The following is a 22,126-nucleotide window of genomic DNA, read 5'->3' on the forward strand; positions in this document are numbered from 1 at the left end:
AAAACTCTAGATGATTACTTCCAAGAAGTATGTCCAAGCGGAAGATCAACTAGATGATAATGAATTTGATACAAATGATGAAGCATTTTCATCAACATCAAGGTCTAGAAACCAAAAGCAAGCTCAATGGAAGGAGACAGAGGTCCAAGATAAAATGGCTAAGGCAAGAAAGCACCTAGTGACCATGATGTAAGTCTAACACCAATGTGTTATTATTTAGAGTACCATGTATGACAAGAAGAATCATGATCTAGGAGATATTATTGTAAAATATTTAATAAGTGGGTAGCACCTAAAATTATATTTATGAGGCTATGAGGTAGCCATGATAGCTCCATACCAAGTGTTGTAATGCCACGAGGTTTAGTTCCCAAAATCCATACCAAGGTCCAATGAACCTAATCCATGATATATGTTATCAAACCCCCAAAGAGAACTAGTCTACACTAGTCTTTCCCCACTAGTATTTTCTCAACAACCCAAGGTAACACCACCAGTACTACCCACAAGCATAGAAAATGAAGTGCCTATGAAGATTAAGGGGAAAATAAGTAACATCTTGTCCTACATGAAAGATGAGAGGGGAGGTTGTTTCCCAGTGTATACTTACATACATTATGCACCAAGGAAACCCAAGGATTGTTTTGGGGGAAATGAAAATCACAACATTGATGAATACTTAAACAAGGTGCTATAAGTGCAATGCCAACACATATGTAAAGATTGTAAAGTGAACCACTTCTATCAAAATTATCCAATGTGGGCGTCCACCACCTTGATTTCTCCTCCACCACAAGGCTACTCAAGGTAGTTTACACTACTAAATTTACTTATGTCACATGTAGAGAAGGTGTCAGAAACAAAGCAAAAAGAAGTGTAATGCTTAGTGTTGACAAGATTTCAAGCACCATAACTAGAGGAGCCGATACAGCAAGAAGAAAAGTATCCCGATCAAGCTCTTTGGCTAAAGAGATAAAGGCAAAGTTCCAAAGGAAACAAGAAAAGAAGAGACCTAAGAGGAGCATATCCTAAGTTGGTGACCCTATTAAGAAGAAGAGATACGTGAAGGCTTAGAAGAAGATCCTTAAGGAGTGGGTGTTAAGAAGAAGAGATACATCAAGGCTTAGAAGAAGATCCTTAACAAGTGGGTATTAAGAACAAGAGATACCTCAAGACTTAGAAGGATATCCTTAAGGAGTTAGAAACATTCAAGGCTTAGAAGAAGATCCTTAGAGCGTGTGGGTATTAAGAATAAGAGATACCTCAAGGTGCAGAAGGAGATCCTTAAGGAGTTAGAAACAATCAAGGAAAGTCAAATGAAGCTTATGGAAGACTCTAGAAAGCGAGACAACACAACTAAATTATTTTTCACAGATGCAACAAGGTACAAAATCCTACACACCATGGGAAGGTGTTGAGTAGGAGAATAAGGGAGCTTGAGCTTTATATTAGCTCAATAATTAATATCATCTTGATGGTATTACTTTTTAAATTAGTCCCGAGAACTGTGGTAATTAGTAAAGCAATGGATAGAAAGAGATGAAACCACAATGGATGGAGAAGAAGACGTGAACATTTTTATGGGGAATCAAAAGTGAATGCGATGTATATGATAAACTAAAGCTATTAGAGAGTGATTCAACCCTACAAATAAACTATTAAATCTTTCAAGGGTCACAACCATCTTGGATGGAGGCTTTGGTGCCATCACAAAGGATTCATACTTCTATAAATGGAGCTAACAAAGGATTAGAAATGGAGCTAAAAAAGGATTTATACTACTATAAAGGGAGCTGACAAAGGATTTATACTACTACAAATGGAGCTAACAAAGGATTTATACTACTACAAATGGAGCTAACAAAGGATTAGAAAAGTTAGATTTTGTCACAAAATCAATAATTCAAGCAAGGGTAAGACCACTTAGAATGATGGGAGAGGTATTCGCACATATGCTATGCATAGTGCCGCATGTGAACATGGGCTAACCAAGGGAACTTTTCTTCCTTTGGGTTTTTACCCTTGGATATTAGGTGTGAAAGGACACCACAATTATTATATTTTGATATTTTAGGTGTGAAAGGACACCACAATTATTATATATTAGGTGTGAAAGGACACCACAATTATTATATTTTGATATGTGGAGTCACTACCCCAATCTCCACATATTGTATGCTATCTTCTTTGTGTGAACATCAATCACCATATGTCTCTTAAGAGTGCTTCTTGTCTGTTATTCATTCTCTATGTGTTTCGGTTTTTGTGCATCACTAACCCTAATAGTGTGGTATCAGAGCAAGGTTTCCCACCTACTGCATGCGAGGTTCATGTTCCTAGAAGTTCTGTCCCCGTCGACCAGTTCTGCAGTTCCATACCGCCGACTAGCTGCCGTGCAGTTTCGCCCGGAAGGCATTCCCGTCTCGCCGAATCCTGCTCTTCAGCGCCGCCGTCCATCCTAACACTTAGCCCCTTTGTCGCTCCTTTCAGCCTCTAATCTGGGTGGCACTAGTGCTGAGGGCTCCACCACTGCCCAGCGCCTCGGTGGTGCTCGCATCATGGGAGGCGGCACTTGTTGGCGGAGCTCAACCACACTTGTGGTGGCTGATGTGGCATTTGACAAAATTGTGAGTTTTTTTGGGAGAAACTTTCGTCATCGGCCACCAATTTGGCGGTTTGGCAACCCACAGTTCCGTCGACTTCGTGCTCCGTCTCGCTGTAGCGCTATCGTCAGACTTCACGCTTTACCTACAACGTCGTCGTTGACTCCCACCCCTGCCATGGTCTGAAGCCCCTGCTCGCCATATCCGACCCCTGCTGCCGTTTGAACCTCCTGCTCACTATAGCCAACCCCTGCCATCGTCTCCTATTATAGCCTACCACCCGTCCGCCGCCGCTGGTCATAGGCCATTGCCAGTAGAGAGTCAACACCTACAACAGTGGACATCGCCGCCTCCTTATCTACCCAACTGCCCACCTAAAATTTTATAAAATCAAGGTTACAGCTATACAGGTATCACCGGAGCGAGATTTTTTAGAATATTTTATCATGGGAGTGTATCCAATTAATTATGTGTGATGCATGCATGGTTCATGTGTGAAGCATGGTAGTGAATGATTTCTATTTGTTAGAATTATTTTTATGAGTGATTCCAAAGTAATTGTGATCTAACATTGTGGACTATGTTGAGTATAGATCATGAGTTCGGGACAACCAAGGTGGACATTGGATGAGATTATCTAGCCAAGCACATGTGTGCTAAATATTTGATTTTGTATGCAATGTTTATTTTTGATGAGATGCTTTAAAAGCATTGGACTAAGGTTCAATTTTGTAAAAGCCCAATTTTGGAAAAGCTATGCTATTTATGGCTCCAAGGAGTAAATTTATGAATATGATTTAAATACCACATATGGGAGTGGAGCCACACACGTCAGGGGGGAGATTGTACCCAATCTTGTGTTCTTTGATTTTTATGTTTTTGTTTTATGCTATGATGATAATGGTTTATTTCTTCTATTATTCAATTTGTGAAATATTCTAATCTCCATGTACCATGGTCCTAACAGTGGTATCAGAGCACGACAAATTCAAGTATTGAATTTGGGTCATGGAAAGTTGAAGAAAAATCAAGAAATTGATTTTTACTCAAAGGTTATTGGCTTGGAGAAAATTTGAAAGCTTTTCAACAAATTCAAAGTACTTGCACGGGAAGAGCAGAATCTGTAGCAAGGGTACAAGGACTTTGGACAGAGACAAGATTTATTCAAAAATCCAAGAGATAAAGAAGAGAAGGTGTGGAAGACCCTTGGGCAAAGATTCAATGGTTTATGGAAAATTTTTGGGCTATCAGATCAAGATTTGGATCAAGGGTTGAGGGCTAAAGCCACCTTTATGCATAAAACACTTTTTTATATAGAAAAATCACCCTTGTTCTCCCAAAACCACCTTCATCAATTCTAAAACTCTCCATAATCCATCTTTATGGATGGAATCAGCTCATTGAGGAGATTACTAGACTATTTTCAGAATTGCTAAGTTCTCTATCTACTCAATTTATATATTAGAGGGCTCACAAGTATCTGCAAATCCATGTTTTTTTGAAGTAGACTCACAGGTAGTTTTATCCTTGTTTATGCTTAAGTTTAGGCTTATCTTAAGCTTAAATAAGCCCAGGTTAAGCCTTGGCTACCTACCCAAGCTATAATCTAGAATAAATAGCTTCTTTAAAGCTTTACAACTAAGCTTTCAACCTTTCAACCTTTCCAAAATTCAAGCTTCAAAACCATGCTTTCCCAAGTGAAATAAAGGCTACAAAATTCCCTTTTTGCGCTGAAATTTTAGATTCTGCACCAAATAACAGAGAGCTTCAAAAATTCATTTTTTTCTTGGTCAAAGATGGAGATAGAGGGAGTTTCCATGCCATAAATTTTTCTTCATCCAACGACTTTCCAATGTTTTAATTTTGGTACAAAAACAAGTGTTCGGGACTTCTTTCCAAATTGTTGACATCAAGGCCACATTGGGTTATTATTCTTGTTGTTCGTTGGTTGGATGCCATCGACTTCGAGTGCTTCAAAAAGACTTCTTTCGAAATACACAAGAGTCAGATAAGCTTGCTACCTTTTCTATTTTATTTTTGCATTTTCATATTATTTTACTGCTTTTTTTTTTCTACAATGGCAATTTATTCACAACCACCTACTATCCAAGATCAAGTAAACGCACTTCAAGTGTTAAGATTCAAGCTCGATGTCAGCTTATGCCAGTTGCACTATGTGCTGGCATCTTAGGTAGTAACATGTGTGAGACATAAATGACTGCGTCCAACTGGTCATAGTGTGTGGACATTAGCTAGGGTTAGCTGTGTGTGGACACAACACATGTAGTGTGTTGTAGATTATGGATTATGGCTTTATGCATTGTGTGAGAAGGGAGATGGCTTCCCTCTATGGTTAGGGTTTGATAATACATTCGGGTTTGCTCCTCAGTGTGTGTCTCCTCTCCCTCTACCTATTTTTCATCATGGTATCAGCGCATGGTACTCTCTATTAGGGTTTATGAGTGAGTGAGAGAAGAGGGAGAAGAAGCTGTGAAGCTTGCCATTGGAGCTGTGAAGCTTGGAGCACACCTATTTTCATCAAATCTAAGAGCTTGGCCTATCGAGTAAGGATACTAAACATCCTTGAGCGGATTGCAGGTGCAAAAACACAAACAACACCAAATTTGAGCTGTCCAAAGCAAAGAATTTTTTTTGTTTTGCAAGCTCTGAATTGAAGCTTGAGTGTGGTGAATGTATGAGGCAAATGGTTGCAAATCTGACAAAGGGTCATGTATCTAGAAAATGGGAATGTATTGGCAACTCATGTGCAAGCCCTACATTGAATTTGGAGCAAAGTTGATGCATTTAAGTGATTGGAATTCACTGTTTTGAAGCCCTCACAAAAACAGAGAAGAGATGTCCATTGTGGATGAAATAAAAGCTGGTTTTTTGCAAAAATCACCTCATTGATGGATTGTGCACATGCCTTGGAGTTTTGGGTAACTATATATGCCCTCAATTATCACAACAAACCTCTCAAATCACCCCTACAGCAGGCAGCACAGACAGATGGGAAGAAACAGAGCAGTTTTTTCATCCTCTTGCAAAAGTGGAGGCCAAATTCTAGTTGTGTGATTGATTAAACCCAAAACTTGCTTAGCAATTTTGTGGTACACACACTTGAGAAGGTTTCTATATGGTTGGTTGAAGCAATTATGCATTATGGAGCTGATTAAACAGGCTATCTACAGTGATTAGTGAAACAGAGAGTCATTAATCGGTTAATTACTCTCTCGACTTTTACAATTGGTCTAATTTCTTTTACATGGAGTTAGTACACATCATTGCTAAGGTAATGAATTCCTAGTCTCTTAATTTGGACAAGAATCGAAGGAATTAGAGTACTTTTACTACTGGTTTTTACTAGTTTTATTGGGTTTTCTCAAAATAGAGAAGGGGATTTGATAATTTTGGTATGTACGCACCTTGGTTGGTGTTGATATGCAACATTGAGCTTGTTTTGGTGTCAATTCAAGTTATCCAAACTTGATTGAACCACTACATTGCAATTTGAAGCCTTGGAAATCACACCAGAACAATAGGGTACTTTGGACTGCGTATGATGCCAATTCAATTTGAATGCAATCAGTTTGATTTTCTACATCAACAGTGAAGTTCGTTGAGTACTTTAGAGTATCTGGAACACTTATTAGAGTGTGGTTGAGCTGAGGAAGGCTCGTTTATAGAATTGGATGTGTGCAGAAGGTGCATTTGCATTGAGTAAATATGTCAGACAACCCAGTACAGATTGTGGGTGAGAAGTTGGATAGAAAGAACTTCCATGCATAGAAGTATAGGATTAAAAGCTTTCTGAAAGGAAAAGGATTTTGGAACCTTGTTATAGGTGCGAAGCCAGAGCCGGAACTACCCCAATAACCTACACAACAATAGGTTGTAGCTCATAAGCAATGGTCAGAGAGAGCATACAAAGTTTTGCATTACTTGTCTATATGTATCTCGGATGCTATATTCATACATATACATGATGCTGAGAATCCCAAGGATGCATGGGATACATTGGTAAAGCTATTTGATACAGATACTAGTGCTCGTAAGTATCAGTTGAGACAACAGATTCATAATGTGAAGCGGAAAGAAAGGAGTATCCATGATTATGTTCAAGAGATAAAGAAGTATGCAAATGCATTGGCAACTATCAATGCCCCCATGCCTGATGATGATTTGGTAGACATTACCTTGCGTGGTCTTGGCAAGGAGTACAAGTCTTTTGATACGTCTATTTCTATTTGGAGTACAGGTTTACCAGATTTTGATGAGTTGATTTCACTCTTGCTTGTTGAGGAAATCAAACTCAATGACTCTTTTCATGATGCATCTACTAGCCATGATGATAATGGCAGAAATCAGGCTTTCTATTCACAAAGGGGATTTAGAGGCAAGGGGAGATTTGCATCACGAGGTCTTGGATGGTAGGATAGGTCACCACAACAGAATTTTCAGCCTACATATGGTGCTAGAGGTGGTCAAGAATATACACCTCAGAGAAGCAGAGGTAATCCTCATGAAAGAAGATGTTGGCAAGGCCAACAAACATCTATGCAAAATGTGGAATGCCATTACTGTGGGAAATTTGGTCATATGGCACGTGATTGTTTCCGCAAACAAAATGATTTAAGAGGGGGTAGAGCACAACCTGGTGGACATTATGCACAACATGGTGAAAATTATGCAAATGGTGGAAATTTTGCATCAAGCAGTAATGATGGCAGCGCAAATCACTTGTTTGCCATGAAACATGTCGCAGGATCTATGATGACAAATGGTGACAGTGATAACACTTGGTATATGGACTTTGGAGCATCAAACCATATGACTTGTCATGGTGAATGGTTTGAACATATGAAGCCTATGAATGTGAAAGGCTATGTGGAGATAGGAGATGATACCCAACATGCTATCACACATGTTGGAAGTGTACCATTGGCAGATGTCTTGTATGTGCCTTCTATTACAAAAAGTTTAGCCTCAGTTGGTCAAATGTGGAGACAGGAGATGATACCCAACATGCTATCACACATGTTGGAAGTGTACCATTGGTGGTAGATGTCTTGTATGTGCCTTCTATTACAAAAAGTTTAGCCTCAGTTGGTCAAATGGTGGAACAGGGTTTACAGGTTCGTTTCAATGAGCATGGTTGTTTCGTTGAGGATTTCAAAAATGGATGTAGAGTCATTGTTGCCAAAGGCAAGAAAGAAGGTAGGTTATTTAAGTTGGATGCTAGGATTCTTGAGTTGAAATCAGCCATTTTCTCTAAAAGCCGAAATGTGGTACAGGACATTGACATGTGGCATAAAAGGATTGGACATGTGAATATACAAAGGTTAAAGAACATGCAGGCGCAAGAGGTATTGTTAGTGGGCTACCTAGATTCAAGTATGATGGGAATATGCATGTCTGTGATGCTTGCCAGTTTGGAAAGCAAGCAAGGTTACCATTTCCTAAAGAAGGCAACATGAGTAGTAGGCCACTTGAGAAGGCAACATGAGTAGCAGGCCACTTGAGATAGTTCATAGTGATGTATGGGGTCCTACACAAAACCCATCTATTAAAGGCAGCTTGTATTATGTGACATTCATTGATGATTTCAGCAGAATGACTTGGATTTACTTTCTCAGAGAGAAAAGTGAAGTGTTAGGAAAGTTTATGGACTTCAAAGCTTTTGCAGAGAAGCAACATGGCTCTTGGATAAAATGTTTGAGGACAAATGTGGAGGTGGTGAATACACCTCACATGCTTTTGAGAATTTCTTGAGAAAGCATGGCATAAGAAGGCAGTTAACTTGCAGGTATACACCTGTAGTTAACTTGCAGGTATACACCTCAGCAAAATGGTGTTGCTGTTGAGAGGAAAAATAGAGTCATTTGTGATGTGGCCAGGGCAATGCTCAATGAGAAGAGCATGCCACACTATTATTGGGTAGAAGCGTGTGCCATAGCAGTGTATGTACTTAATAAGACACCCACAATAGCCATACACGGAAGTATGCCAGAGATGCATCTTACAAGTTTTAGGCCAGACATTGGACACCTCAAAGTGTTTGGTTGCATAGCTTATGTGCATGTGCCAGATGAGAGAAGGAAGAAGTTGGATCCTAAGGCAAAAAAGTGCATTTTTGTTGGGTATGTACAAGATCACGAGGCATATAAATGTTACAATCCATAAACTAGGCAAGTGGTTATCTCACGAGATGTGGTGTTTGATGAACTTGCTAGTTCGTACAAGGTAAAGGATGAGGGTGTCATTGATTCTGTTGATGCTGATGTTCATGTGAACTTGGCACAAGCAAGTTCTATTTCTATGTCTGGGCCAACAGAGTCAGAGAGTAGCACTATACGTCCATGGTCATTCAGGACACTTGAGACATGAGAGTGTGAGCACTGGGAGTAGTGCTATGGATAAAGGGAAAAAGAAGGTTAAAGGAATTGGTATTACTACAGGTTATGAGTCGTCAAGTTCAGAAAGTTTGGATAAGGAGCTTGGCATACCAGTTGTACACACACCACGTGCAAGGCAGGATAGATATGTGCCTCCACATGCTAGAGTGACAGGTGTTCAGAGTGATCCGCATGCATTGCGGAGGTCCCAAAGGGTCAAGTATCCAGTTGTTGACAAGTTGACATATCGTGACTTTGCTATGCATTACGCATATATGACCTCTTTGGTGAAGCATGTGGAACCTACATACTATACAAAAGCTATTGGGAAGCATGTATGGGAGAAGGCAATGGATGTTGAGATGGATGCATTGGTTCAAAATGGCACTTGGGATTTACCACCACAAGGCAAAAATGTCATTGGTTGTTGCAAATGGGTTTATAAGGTGAAATACAAATCAGATGGTTCCATTGAACGCCATAAAGCGCAGGGTTATGCACAAACCCAAGGCTTGGACTATGATGAAACATTTAGCCTAGTTGCAAAGATGGGAATAGTGAGAGCAGTCATTGCTATGGCTACAGCAAATGGTTGGAAAATGCATCAAATGGATGTAAAAAATGCATTTCTAAATGGTGATTTACAAGAGGAAGTTTATATGGCACAGCTAGAAGGATATGTACACCCGAGGTACCCCACTCATGTATGCAAGTTAAAGAAAGCATTATATGGTTTGAAGCAAGCACCTCGTGCTTGGAGTGATAAAATAAGCCGATATCTTATCTCCCTTGGATTTCAGGTTTCTTCAGTAGATTCTTCACTCTATGTGAAGAAAACAGATCATGGGATTGTCTTACTTGTCATCTATGTGGATGACTTGATTGTCACAGGAGATCATGCTACAGATGTTATGCATGTCAAGAAGGCATTGAGTGGGCAGTTTGATATGAAAGACTTGGGTGAATTGAGATATTTTCTTGGGATTGAAGTGATCAAAGACTATGCAGGGACATGGTTAGTGCAACGCCAATATGCATTGGATATATTGGTAAAATATGGGATGACAGGGTGTAAGCCAATGAGTACACCTTTGGAGCAGAATAAATGTGAAGCTGTGGGCTGATTTGGTGGAGTTGGATGATCCATCTATGTATAGAAAGATGGTTGGCAGTCTTATTTACATAACTATCACACGATCGGATCTCAGTTATGTTGTGGGGCTAGTAAGCCAATTTATGCAAAGTCCCAGAAAACTCATTTGGATGCAGTGAGACGCATTATGCACTATGTTAAGACCACTGCACATTATGGTCTTCTTTATGAGCATGGTAAAGGCTTGGACGTACACGGCTACACAGACGCAGATTGGGTAGGTAGCTCGTATGATAGGAGGTCTACTAGTGGTTATGCCTTTACATTTGGAAGTGTAGTGGTGAGTTGGAGCAGCAAGAAGCAACCTACTATTGCTTTCTCTAGTACAAAGGCTGAATACAGGGGTGCAGCCATTGCTACATGTGAAGGAGTATGGTTAAAGATTCTCGGTAGAAAGTGTTGGATGGTACAGTGGATTTGCGGTATGTGAAGACTGAAGAGTAGGTGGCCGACATCTTTACAAAGCTACTTAGTAGGGAGAAGTTTGAGTACTTCCGTACTATGTTGGGAGTACATGGGATGAGCTTGAGGGGGAGTGTTGAGACCTTTGATAGCCCAAGCTCATCTACATCGTCATCTATGGCAGTACATCATGAGCTTGAGAGGGGCTGTTGAGATTCAAGCTCAATGTCAGCTTATGCCAGTTGCACTATGTGCTGGCATGTTAGGTAGTAACATGTGTGAGACATAAATGACCGCGTCCAGCTGGTCATAGTGTGTGGACATTAGCTAGGGTTAGCTGTGTGTGGACACAACACATGTAGTGTGTTGTAGATTATGGATTATGGCTTTATGCATTGTGTGAGAATGGAGATGGCTTCCCTCTATGGTTAGGGTTTGATAATACATTAGGGTTTGCTCCTATGTGTGTGTCTCCTCTCCCTCTACCTGTTTTTCATCATGGTATCAGAGCCTGGTGCTCTCTATTAGGGTTTATGAGTGAGTGAGAGAAGAGGGAGAAGAAGCTGTGAAGCTTGCCATTGGAGCTGTGAAGCTTGGAGCACACCGATTTTCATCAAATCTAAGAGCTTGGCCTATTGGGCAAGGACTACTAAACATCCTTGAGCGGATTGCAGGTGCAAAAACACAAACAACACGAGATTTGAGTTGCCCAAAGCAAAGAAAAATTTCTGTTTTGCAAGCTCTCCATTGAAGCTTGAGTGTTGTGAATGCATGAGGCAAATGGTTACAAATCTGACAAAGAATCATGTATCTAGAAAATAGGAATGTATTGGCAACTCATGTGCAAGCCCTACATTGAATTTGGAGAAAAGTTGATGCATTTAAGTGATTGGAATTCACTGTTTTGAAACCGTCACAAAAACAGAGAAGAGATGTCCATTGTGGATGAAATTAAAGCTAGTTTTTTGTAAAAATCACCTAATTGATGGATTGTGCACATGCCTTGGAGTTTTGGGTAACTATATATGCCCTCAATTATCACAAAAAACCTCTCAAATCACCCCTACAACAACAGGCGACGCAGACAGATGGGAAGAAACAGAGCAGTTTTTTCATCCTCTTGCAAAGTGGAGGCCAAATTCTAGTTGTGTGATTGATTAAACCCAAAACTTGCTTAGCAATTTTGTGGTAAACAAACTTGAGAATGTTGCTATGTGGTTGGTTGAAGCAATTATGCATTATGGAGCTGATTATGAGCTGATTAAACAGGCTATCTACAGTGATTAGTGAAACAGAGGGTCATTAATCGGCTAATTACTCTCTCGACTTTTACAATTGGTCTAACTCCTTTTACATGGAGTTAGTAGACATCATTTCTAAGCTAATGAATGCCTGGTCTCTCAATTTGGACAAGAATCGAAGGAATTAGAGCACTTTTACTAATACTGATTTTTACTGGTTTTATTGGTTTTTCTCAAAACAGAGAAGGGGATTTGATAATTTTGGTATGTACGCACCTTGGTTGGTGTTGATATGTAACATTGAGCTTGTTTTGGTGTCAATGCAAGTTATCCACACTTGATTGAACCACTACATTGCAATTGGAAGCCTTGGAAAACGCACCAGAACAGGATACTTTGGACATTTGAATGCAATTAGTTTGATTTTCTACATCAACAGTGAAGTTCGTTGAGTACTTTAGAGTATCTGGAACACTTATTAGAGTGTGGTTGAGCTGAGGAAGGCTCGTTAAAAGAATTGGATGAGTGCGGAAGGTGCATTTGCATTGAGCAAATATGTCAGAAACCCAATACAGATTGTGGGTGAGAAGTTGGATAGAAAGAACTTCCAGGCACGTAACAGGATTAAAAGCTTTCTGAAAGGAAAAGGATTTTGGAACCTTGTTACAGGTGCAGAGCCAGATCTGGCACTACCCTGATAACCTACACAACAACAGGCTGTAGCTCATAAGCAATGGTTACAACCTATTGTTGTGTAGGTTATCAAGGTAGTTGTGGCTCTGGCTCCGCACCTGTAACAAGGTTCCAAAATCCTTTCTCTTTCAGAAAGCTTTTAATCCTGTACTTCTGAAGCCTGGAAGTCCTTTCTATCCAACTTCTCACCCACAATCTGTACTGGGTTATTAAACATATTTGCTCAATGCAAATGCACCTTCCGTACACGTCCAATTTTGTAAATGAGCCTTCCTCGGCTAAACCACACTCTAATAAGTGTTCCTCCAGATACTCCAAAGTACTCAACGAACTTCACTGTTGATGTAGAAAATTAAACTGATAAATTGAACTAGCATACGCAGTCCAAAGTACCTTGTTCTGATGCACTTTCGAAGGCTTCAAATTCAATGTAGTGGTTCAATCAAGTTTGTATAACTTGCATTGACACCAAAACAAGCTCAATGTTGCATATCAACACCAACCAAGGTGCGTACATACAAAAATTATCAAATCCCCTTCTCTGTTTTGAGAAAAACCAGTAAAAACCAATAGTAAAAGTGCTCTAATTCCTTCGATTCTTGTCCAAATTGAGAGACCAGGAATTTATTATCTTAGCAATGATGTCTACTAACTCTATGTATAAAAGGAATTAGACCAATGTAAAAGTCGAGAGAGTAATTAGCCGATTAATGACCCTCTGTTTCACTAATCACTATAGACAGCCTATTTAATCAGCTCCATAATGCATAATTGCTTCAACCAACCACATAGCAACCTTCTCAAGTGTGTGTACCACAAAATTGCTAAGCAAGTTTTGGGTTTAATCAATCACACAACTAGAATTTGGCCTCCACAAGAGGATGAAAAAACTGTTCTGTTTCTTCCCATCTGTCTATGCCGCCTACTGTAGGGGTGATTTGAGAGGCTTTTTGTGATAATTGAGGGCATATATAGTTACCCAACACTCCAAGGCATGTGCACAATCCATCAATGAGGTGATTTTTACAAAAAACCAGCTTTAATTTCATCCACAATGGACATCTCTTCTCTGTTTTTGTGACGGCTTCAAAACAGTGAATTCCAATCACTTAAATGCATCAACTTTGCTCCAAATTCAATGTAGGGCTTGCACATGAGTTGCCAATACATTCCCATTTGCCAGATACATGATTCTTTGTTAGATTTGCAACCATTTGCCTCATACATTCACCACACTCAAGCTTCAATGGAGAGCTTGCAAAACAGAAATTTTTCTTTGCTTTGGGCAACTCAAATCTGGTGTTGTTTGTGTTTTTGTACCTGCAATCCACTCGAGGATGTTTAGCAGTCCTTACCCGATAGGCCAAGCTCTCAGATTTGATGAAAATCGGTGTGCTCCAAGCTTCAGCTCCAATGGCAAGCTTCACAGCTTTTCTTCATATCTTCTTCTCCCTCTTCTCTCACTCACTCATAAATCCTAGTAGCGAGCACCAGGCTCTGATACCATGATGAAAAATAGGTAGAGGGAGAGGAGACACACACACAGGAGCAAACCCTAATGTATTATCAAAGCCTAACCATAGAGGGAAGCCATCTAAATAGAACTTGCTTGTGGCAAGTTCACATGAACATCAGCATCAATGAAATCAATGACACCCTCATCCTTTGCCTTGTACCAACTAGCAAGTTCATCAAACACCACATATCGTGAGATAACCACTTGCCTAGTTTGTGGATTGTAACATTTATATGCCTTGCAATCCTGTGCATACCCAACAAAAATGCACTTTTTTGCCTTAGGATTCAACTTCTTCCTTCTCTTATCTGGAACATGCACATAAGCTATGCAACCAAACGCTTTGAGGTGTCCAATGTCTGGCCTGAAACCTGTAAGACACATTGCATACTTCCATGTATGGCTATTGTGGGTGTCTTATTAAGTACATACACTGCTGTGGCACACGCTTCTGCCCAATAATAGTCTGGCATGCTCATTTCGACTGATCACCGAAGAATGTATGTAACGTATTTTTATCACATTCAACCTTTAAACTTTAACACCCCATTTAATACACTTTCTTCAAATTATTCTCTTTTCTATTTTAAATAAGGTTAACCAGGTGTCTGTGAAAGATACCTGTGTTAGTGTCTATGAAAGATACTCGTATTGGTGTATGTGAAAGATACTCTTTTAATGTCCGTGATGGATAATCTAAGTGATTTATCTGTGAACGGATAACTTATTACAATCTAGTGTTGAGAGGTATTCTATTTGTGATGGATATTATATTTTGACTCTCTTCACTTGCTAATTAAATATGCAACTGAGGTCAATTGCAACACCCGAACAAGAGGGAATGTTACGATAATTAATTTATTATTGGGTGATCCAATAAGTGAAAAGAATATCTTGGGTGACCCAAGTGTGATTAATTTGGTTGGAGTGAATCCAAGCACGTATGTAAGAAATGTGTGAGTTTGATTGTGAGTGAATCCAATCAACTCTTTTGAATTAATTCTTGATGAGGGTGACCCTAGTTGGTTGTGAGTGAATCCAACCAGCTGTGACACGTGTGAAATGTGTGGTATAGTTTGTGAATACGTGTGACGTGTATGAAAACATTGTGAGTGAATCCAACGTGTACGAGTTTGATTGGGAGTGACTTTGATCAACTCAAGACACGTGTGATGCGTGTAAAGGTTATGTGAGAGTGAATCCACTTAAATACATAATGACATTGTGAATCTAATGTGGGAACGATTAATGTGGTTGATCACTCGTGTGTGCTAACAGTTACAAAATTGAGGACGGTTGTCTTTCTCAAACAAGAGGACTATCATGGGAGTGAGATTTTTCAGAATATTTTATCATGGGAGTGAATCCAATTAATTATGTGTGATGCATGCATGGTTCATGTTGTGTGAAGCATGGTAGTGAATGATTTCTATTTTTGTTAGAATTATTTTTATGAGTGATTCCAAAGTAATTGTGATCTAACATTGTGGACTATGTTGAGTATAGATCATGAGTTCAAGACAACCAAGGTGGACATTGGATGAGATTATCTAGCCAAGCACATGTATGCTAAATATTTGATTTTATATAATTTGGCCCATTGTACATATGTTGGGCAATGTTTATCTTTGATGAGATGCTTTAAAAGCCTTGGACTAAGGTTCAATTTTGTAAAAGCCATGTATGCTAAATATTTGATTTTGTATAATTTGGCCCATTGTACATATGTTGGGCAATGTTTATTTTTGATGAGATGCTTTAAAAGCGTTGGACTAAGGTTCAATTTTGTAAAAGCCCAATTTTGAAAAAGTTATGCTATTTATGGCTCCAAGGGCTAAATTTATGAATATGATTTAAATACCATGTGTGGGAGTGGAGCCACACACGTCGCGGTGGAGATTCAACCCAATCTTGTGTGCTTTGATTTTTATGTTTTTGTTTTATGCTATGATGATGATGGTTTATTTCTTCTATTTCAATTTGTGAAATATTTTAATCTCCATGTACCATAGTCCTGTAATTAACAAACACAGGTAACTGATTTTTGGTTGAAATCATGGGGCTTTTTTGATTTTCTTGCTTCATTGTTGCAAAAATCGAGTGCAAGCAGCAGTGCAGAGGGCAACATCTCAGTGCAAGATTCAAGGAAAATTTGGGGATATTTGTGGGTTATAGTAGTGGCAGTAAAGGCTACCGTCTCTTTAATCCTTCCACACAAAGAATTTTCAATAGCAGAGATGTTGTATTTGCTGAAAATTCAGACCAACCATTGGCTGAATTTTTTGGACAGGCACCTTTGAGCCCACTTAACATGTTTGAAGGACTTCTCCCCTTAGGAATTGATGGCTCAATAGATCAGCCATCAACTTTGCCTAGTGGACAGCAATTGGGTGCTCAAAATCAGTCCTTGAATAGGCTCATTACACCTTAAAATGTGGAGGAAGCAGTGGAGCAAGAGCGGACATCAATGGAAGAGGCTAGAGCTGTGTCTCGTTGGCTGCTCCGTACTTTACAGGAGAGCAAAAGTTCAGCTCCACTTGGTAGCAGGACTCGGGCTGGTTCACGTAATGCAAGAGAACACACAGATGTTGCTTGCATGAGTACACTTTGTGATGCAAATGAGCCAGATTCATTTGAAGAGGCTCATGAGGATGAGCATTGTGGTGGATGCAAGCCATGCAAAATGAGATGGATTCTATCCATCTCATTTTATGGATTCTATCCATAAAAACAGCACATGGGATTTGGTAGACTTTCTTGCTGGCAAGAAGACCATTGGAACAAAGTGGGTTTACAAGTTGAAAAGAAAGTATGATGGTACCATTGATAGGTACAAGGCCAAGCTAGTGGCCAAAGGATACGGCCATCAAAAAGGCATTGATTATGATGAGACTTTTGAACCTACTTCTCATATGGCCACAGTTAGATGTGTTGTTGCATTGGCTGCCCATCATGGATGGAAAGTGCATCAATTGGACATAAAATAAGCTTTTCTCAATGGGTGTTTACAAGAAGAAGTGTATGTAAATCAGCCCATTGGTTTTGTGATGCATGGTCATGAAAACAAAGTATGCAAGCTTTGAAAAGCACTTTATGGTCTCAAAAAAGCTCCCCGAGCTTGGTATGAGAAGATACATACTTATTTGACAACGTAGTGACTTTGCAATAGTCCAACAGAGAGCACCCTCTATGTGAAAGGGGATCATGGCACTTTGATTATGCTCATTCTTTATGTGGATGACATGTTGCTAACTAGGAATGATATGGATAAAATTTCAGCATTCAAAGTTGAATTGTAAACGTCATTTGAAATGATAGATTTGGGATTGTTGCATTATTATTTGGGCATACAATTTGTGCAGACACATGTCGGGATTTGTGTACATCAATCAAAGTACATTCGAAAGTTGTTGCACAAATTTACATTTCAAGATTGTAAGCCCATCTCTACTCCAATGGAGCCACGACTGAAATTGAGCATGTATGATGTTGGAGAGCCTTTTGATATGAGTGTTTATACAGCCAAGCAGTGGGCTGCCTCGTATACTTATGCAACACATGCCTGGATATTCAGTTTGGGGTTTCCCATTGTAGCAAATTTATGCATAGCCCAGGTACAAAGCATTGGCAAGCAGTGAAGTGGATCTTCCACTATCTTTAGGGCTCCTTGGATCTTGCATTGGTATATCCTAGGGGGGAAGCTTGCAATTACACGCTTACAGTGATTCTGACTCGGATGGTAATTATGATACACAATAATCCACTAGGGGGAATTGTTTCTTTTTGGGACATTCATGCATATCATGGCTAAGCAAAAAGTAGCCCATTGTTGCCACATCTACTTGTGAGACTGAGTACATGGCAGTCTTTTTACAGCCACAATAGATTGTGTATGGCTGAGGAGATTGATGATTGATCTTCGTGGGTGTCAAGCAAACACCCACCACCATACTCACTGACAGTCAGAGTGCTATAGCTGTGGCACGAAACCAAGTGTTTCATGCATGTACTAAGCATATAGAGATTCATTATCACTATGTCAAGGAGAGGATTCATGCAAGGGACATCTCATTATCTTACTGCTCTACACAGGACAATGTTGTAGATCCGTTCACGAAGGCTTTACCTCAAGAGAAGTTTGAAGCTTTTCGCAAAGCTTTAGCTCTCCTACAGAGAGTGATCTGCTGCAAACCTTGTACAGTTTCACATTGCCACTATAGGGGGGATTTATTGGCACATATGTTATGAGTAGTGCCACATGTGAACATGGACTAACCAAGGGCACTTTTCTCCCTTTGGGTTTTTTCCCTTGGATATTAGGTGTGAAAGGACACCATAATTATTGTATTTTGATATATTGGCACATATGCTATGAGTAGTGCCACATGTGAACATGGGCTAACCAAGGGCATTTTTCTCCCTTTGGGTTTTTCCCCTTGGATATATTAGGTGTGAAAGAACACCACAGTTATTGTATTTTGATATTGTGGAGTCAACCCCCAATCTCCACACATTGTATGCTATCTTCTTGGTGTGAGTATCAATCACCATCTCTCTCTTGAGAGTGCTTGTTGCTGTTCATTCTCTATGTGTTCATGTCTGTGTGCATCCCTAACCCTAACAAGAGGTACTAATTTGAATTATGGGTCTAAGGTACATGAAGATGCTATTGATAGTCTTCCAAAGACATGGATTCCCTCATCATTTGGTGCAATATTAGAAAGACCATGGCTTAAAACAAAAATGATGGTAATCCTCCCCATGATTGGGGAAGAAGCAAGGGTAGCTACAAAACAAGGAATGTGTAATCAAGGTTGTTTCACACACATGAGTGTCAAATCCTATGGCACTTGTGGATTTTGACACTACATCAAACACAACAAAAAGAACTAAGTAGATTTATCATAGTAGTGTCATCAAATGATGTAATGATGAGCATTTTAATTGAATGCACAAGCTAGCAATGATTGATGCCCCAAGAATCTATTGCCATGGTAGGAGGTTTAAAATAACACAACTATCACTCATCTTTGGATCCAATAAATAGACCAATTCAAGAGAGTATTGTGATAGTGAATCCACAAAGGGAAAGGATAGCCAATAAGACATTCACATACATGATTTAGCCACATTGGATGAGTAAACCACAACCTAAAAAAGAGCAAATTTAGTACATCAAGGTCCAACCATGTGAATCTCTAAAGTTGGGTCAAATTTAGACACAAAGCAAAAGAATAATTCATCGCTATCAAAGTCACCAAACAATGGAATCGCACTTGGCAGTCCAATTAAGGATCCCACAAAATCATTTAGAAGTACCCATTGCCTTGTAAATCGAGCTAGAGATTGAGTCTATAGTGTATGAGTCTTTGGGAAAAAATCAACAATAATGATGAAGAATGGGCCCAAAGCGATCCACCTAGAGAAGGCAAGGCTCTTCACCATAACTGACGCATCCAAAAGCCAAGGGTTGTGAAAAGATAGGTATTGAGGACCATTTTGTTAGCTTTAATGAAAGCAAAGCTGTAAACATGCACTCACTCAATATTCATAGATCAAAGAGAACATAAGGGAGAGAGAGACTGTAGAAGGCTAGTTCACTAGGAACAAGAGCTCAAGGTACAATGAAGTACAAAATAAATAACAACCCTAACCTAAGGATGAGGTTGCTTATATACTAGCTAACCCTCAAATGCTTGTTCACACCTGGATGGCCATGGAAAAAAACCCAGTGGGACAAAAGTGCCCATGGCAGTTCATGAAGAGTATTCTTAAAGGCTATATCCCCATTTCTATACTGAAAAACCAAGAGCCACCCATTTCCCTATGTGGGTTGAATTTCCTAATCTACCTCTCCCTTTCTATCCCTATACTAAACTTACATCCAAACCTGTAGGAAAATTTTTAGGGTTCAAACTTATTGATGGAATTATCCCTAGAGTTTTCTCTTAGGTACACATGGAAGTCAATATCCAAGAGCCTTTGTTAGACTTCCTCTATATTAGCACTTGTGTTAACACCCCTCCTATTGACAACCAAGTCTTACACAAATTTACACCACCCCCCCCCAAAAAAAAAATACTTCTAGCTCAAGCTTCTAGTTCCTCAACCTCAACCTTCAACTGACCCTTAAAGGTTCAACACAATCTCTTTTTTTTTTTTTTAAAGACCAATCACCTTTCCTATCCTTCCACGTTATTTTTCCCTTCACTTCAAACATGTTTCAAGTTTTGAGCAATGAGGAACTAGTAACCCTTTCACTTCCTAAACTCCATGAGATTTTTGAAAAAGAAGTCGACGATTTTGATTCTTTAACTCCAGAACAACCTAAAGATACTTCAATAATAGAGGAACTTGACACTAGAGAAGAGAACTATGTCCCCTCCACTCATATGGGCTCTCCCCCAACTAAACCTCAAAAGTCGCTTCTCCCCCTTCCAAGTCTCTTCCTCTTCTTTCCTTGCCTAAAAACATTCATAAGGAGATTATTCAAGGTTGAAGACCCCCCTTCCCCTTGACCAATTGCTAAAAGCAAAAATAAGGATTAAAAGGAACTCTCTCCTTTCCTTCAAGCTTTGAAAGATCCAATTCCTTCTTCCTCTATTAAGATAGGATATTCTATCCTCCCAAAAAAGAAAAGCTGATTCATGAATTCTCTTAAAAAAATGACCTATAACATTCATGGTCTCTTTGATCCCCTAAGATTAGGAGTAATTTCTTCTTGCCTACATAACATAGGTCTTATGCTTGATTTCATTGCTTTCCATGAACTTAAGGTGGGTGGGGTTGACCTTTAGATTAGGCTCTCTGTATTAACAAAGAGTATACTTGGTATTTCACTATAGAAAGGGGTGTTGCCCTTGGCATTCACTCTAAATGGAAGGACTCTATGATTGACCATTCATGTGACACTTAAATAGGTGGGTGTTAGTGTCCATGGATTCACCTTTGGTACTCTCTCCATCGATTATACATGCACTTTTGGAGCTCATAGTACTAGACCTCAACTTTGGAAATTGACACTCCCTTTGTCACTTTAACTTTATGCCCATTCTAACTAGAGATTTTAACATGGTGGAATTCTACTTAGACAAATTTGAAGAGATAGTGCAAGTGATTAAGGGAGTAGAAAAGAAACAATGGTCTCATTTGAAAGTCAACTCTACCTCACTGATATCTCTTTCTCCAAGAATTTTACCTAGTCTTATCTACCTAGTCTAATAGGTAGCAAATTTTGCATCTTAGAAAGCTAGGTTAGAGAGAGTCTGCAACTCTTCTCACCTCTTAATGTCTTCTCCCAAGTCTTATCCTCCATTATTCAATCTAATCACCTACCTATTGGTTAGCCAAATTGTCATAATCATCTGCTTTCCTCAGCATTGGACTTCATAGTGTTTCTTTGTAGGTGAAGTGCTAGCCAAGAGTGTACAGTAGGTCACATGGGTAGCCATATCGTCATAATCATCTGCTTTCTTCAACATTGGACTTCATAGTGTTTCTTTGTAGGTGAAGTGCTAGCCAAGAGTGTACAGTAGGTCACATGGGTAGCCATATTGTCATAATCATCTGCTTTCTTCAACATTGGACTTCATAGTGTTTCTTTGTAGGTGAAGTGGTAGCCAAGAGTATAGTAGGTCACATGGGGGTGGTCGACATTTTCACTCAATCTATTCTTCTCATTTAGAGGGGCTACTAGGTCATCATAGGAAACATGCAAAAATAAGGTTTTTTTCCCTTACTTTTATGATGCATCCAACTTCTAATCCGTAACATGGGTTTTTCTTTTTGAGTTCCCTTCATGGTTTTTTAGAACACCAAGGAGATTTCAAGCTTCTTATCAATGTGAGATATGGTAGTGGCCTTAGATGGCAGATTAGGGAGAGTATTCACATGGCTAGGCATTTTTCCACTGCATATGGGCCTTGACAATGATAGCACTAGAATGGCTATTGCTTTGTTAGGTGTTTATGCCCCTACATTGATTTTAAGATCTAGCTTGAAACACTAAAATAAATACATCATTATGGGCCAAAAAGCAACTTGGTCTAGGTGTAGCACTTTGTGTTTTTGTTGTCTCATGATATTCATACTTTGTAGCCTCCCATCTTGGACTTCTTCCTTTC

The 22,126-nt window shown here is 39.5% G+C and overlaps 1 long non-coding RNA gene across 1 annotated transcript; it reads left to right on the forward strand.

The window, feature by feature from the left end:
* The first annotated feature begins 2,182 nt into the window (after positions 1–2,182).
* Positions 2,183–4,064, forward strand: LOC147602682 (uncharacterized). The gene is made up of 2 exons (XR_015265744.1): positions 2,183–3,013; positions 3,197–4,064. It is a non-coding gene; the product is annotated as an uncharacterized LOC147602682 (long non-coding RNA).
* The last annotated feature ends 18,062 nt before the right edge of the window (positions 4,065–22,126 follow it).

The sequence above is a fragment of the Cibotium barometz genome, chromosome 66 (assembly GCF_041138505.1).
Source record: "Cibotium barometz isolate CiBa-2024 chromosome 66, ASM4113850v1, whole genome shotgun sequence".
Lineage (NCBI taxonomy): Eukaryota > Viridiplantae > Streptophyta > Polypodiopsida > Cyatheales > Cibotiaceae > Cibotium > Cibotium barometz.